Genomic DNA, 2,905 nt, shown 5'->3' with positions numbered 1-2,905 from the left:
TTTGTGCCATACCGAAATATGGGCCCACAATCCACTCTCTCTTATTAATTTTAATAAACCCTTTGCTTCTGCAACAAGACAGATATGTCGCGCCTGACTTGGGCAAAGTCCTCATTTACCCAAATTTTCCCGTCATTGGAGCAGGCATCTTTTATGCAAGCCCCTGTCTTAGGCATCTGGGGAGAAGCCTCACACCCGTCATTGACTGACGACCTCTGTAAAGAGATTAGTGGAGATAAATATACTTTTCAGGCCCTGTGTATCAGCCATATCTTGTTAGGATGCATCACAATGCTTCATGTATAATTATGCTCCCAAAGACTATATTCTCCTATCTTAAAGGAGAGTAGTATCACCTGAGTTGAAAATGTTTCCTCCGCTGGTACAGAACATCATTCAGAGTTTACTTTCTCAGCATGCGTATCAACTCAACATTCATAGTCAATCTCTCTTTCAGCCAACTCTCAATCGCTGCAACTCACAATCATGATTTTTCCATCAGTCAATACCGATCTTTAGATTTCTAATACCGGAACTTCATGTTTAGCCGGTCAAAACCAGCTCTCCCAATTTTCATAATTTCGTGTTTGGCAGGTCAAAACCAGCTTTCCCAATTATTGATAATTTCATAATTAGCCGGTCAATACCAGCTCTCCGAATTATTCTTAATTGCATGTTTAGCCGGTCAGTACCAGCTCTTCAATTATTCATAATTTCATAATTTTCTTTACCATAACTTTATATGAACTTAAAATGACTGAAAACATTCAAAAATTGCTCAAATATTATATGCTTAACCATTGGAAAATGCAAATCAAAACAACTCTGAGACTCCATCTTATCTCTGTAACATGACCAAGATCAAAAACTCACAACTTGCCTCTTTCGGGACTTGGCTGCAAGATGACCAAAAAGGAGAATCAACGGTCGTGCCAAACAAAAAGGGCCGCGGCCATGTGCAGCCAATTCGCTGCACTAACTGCGCCCGCTGTGTGCCCAAGGACAAGGCCATTAAGAAGTTCGTCATTCGGAACATCGTAGAGGCGGCTGCCGTCAGGGATATATCCGAAGCAAGTGTCTTCGATGCCTATGTGCTCCCCAAACTCTATGTCAAGCTGCATTACTGTGTGAGCTGTGATATTCATAGCAAGGTAGTCAGGAATCGATCCCGGGAAGCTCGGAAGGACCGAACACCCCCACCACGATTTAGACCTGCTGGTGCGGCACCACGACCTCCACCAAAACCCATATAAAGTGGCTTCATAAAGATAGAAGAGAACACCTTGGAAAAATAAAATGGAACTTAAACTTTAAAAAAAAAACTCACAACTTAGGTTTAAGAGAAACTCCTCCACTGCTGTTGAATTCTCAGAAAATTAGGCAACAAACCACTTTAAAACTCAGCTATCTCTTCTGGGCCTATATACAAAAGTGGCTCAACCATACAACAAGGACACGTGCTTAACCATGTTCATACCAGAATTACTTTATCATACACAGAATCTGAAAACAACTCAAATGTATCTCCTCTACATATATCATAAACGAGATAGTCACAAATATCATAAATATTTTTTAGTAACTCTAATCACACAAATTGAAAAACTTGTATAACAAGAACTTTAAATCTCTGAAGGAAGAAATTTAAGCCAACAGAAAATTGAAAGATTTCCTATTCTCTTGTAAAGATAGCACCAATCATAGCAAAATTGACAATGTTATTGAAAGCAATCTACAGATCTAATGCAAATGCCCATTAAACTTGTAACAAAATTCTTCACAGACTTTGAAAAAACAATCCTTAACCTTGTGAGAAAAGATAAAAACTCAGGCTAGCCTGAAAAATCTTAAAATCCTGTACAATCAAGGAACTTCTGAATGCATCACAATCTCTGACTTTAAACTTTACTAGAGGCACAGTACTGAAATCAATCCACCTTGGATATGAATTCACTTGCCTACAAACAGCAGACTATTAACAAAAAGGCAAAATTATGAAATGAAAAGGCATTTTAACCTGCTTACCTCAGAGGCTACTTTAATTTAAGTCTGGCTTTTTTCTTTCAGTTGAAGCTGCACTGCACAGCAGAGAGTAGAACACAGGCTCTTTGTCTGTTAGACTGCCTTCCTGAGCTCTAGGGGGCAGATTTTTTACTAGGTGCGGGGGCTCAAGTCACGTCCACGTGTAGCAGTCAGGTAGGCCCTGAATTAGCATCTCTATAAGACACCTTCCAAATTACAAAAGAAAGGAAGCACCAAACGTCTGAACTCTTAAGTCATCAGCTTCAGTCAAACATTTCTTCTCCGGTAATCCACATTTTAACAAAAGAAGCTAGGAGCAGGCATCCTGGCTTTTGTTCAGGGCAGAGACAGCTTGTCTGCAGAGCTACGTGATCAGCTCAGACAGGGCTAAAGGCTTTTGTGCCATATCAAAATATGGGACCACACTGAAAGAACCTGTAAACTTCCTACTACTGGGGCTCATTATTGCCACCCAGAGTCCATCAATAGCTAGGACCACCTAGCTGGGATTCAAGACAATAGCAGTTACCACAATTCCATAATGGTAGTTAGTGTTACCTCTTCAGAGGAAGGTGGGATAAGAACTGGAGGTAGAAATCAACTATACAATTTAGGGAAGAAGAAAAACAACTCTCATGGCTCTTTATTGGCTCCCTATTTGCTCACAATCTACTACCCACTGGTGTTCTTGATTGTTAGGCTTGCCCAGAATCCCTCAATAGCTAGAATTGCCCAGCTGAGCCTCAAGCAGTTCCCCAACTAGATGAGCAGAAATCAAATGACTAAGCCAGCACAGACCTTCCCAGCTCTGCCATTCCACCCTAGGGGAACACAGGGTTCTAGTCTGGAATATTGGCATTTTAGTAGAAACTCTTCCAGTCTC

The 2,905-nt window shown here is 40.7% G+C and overlaps 1 pseudogene; it reads left to right on the top strand.

Annotated features, from left to right (window-relative positions):
• The first annotated feature begins 851 nt into the window (after nt 1–851).
• On the top strand, nt 852–1,313 carry LOC142844461 (small ribosomal subunit protein eS26 pseudogene; annotated as a pseudogene).
• Nucleotides 1,314–2,905: the final 1,592 nt, after the last annotated feature.

This window comes from Microtus pennsylvanicus, chromosome 2 (genome assembly GCF_037038515.1).
Source record: "Microtus pennsylvanicus isolate mMicPen1 chromosome 2, mMicPen1.hap1, whole genome shotgun sequence".
In the NCBI taxonomy this organism is placed as follows: Eukaryota; Metazoa; Chordata; class Mammalia; order Rodentia; family Cricetidae; genus Microtus; species Microtus pennsylvanicus.
Note: the sequence above shows the minus strand (reverse complement) of the source record. Positions and strands in the feature narration are given on the sequence as shown.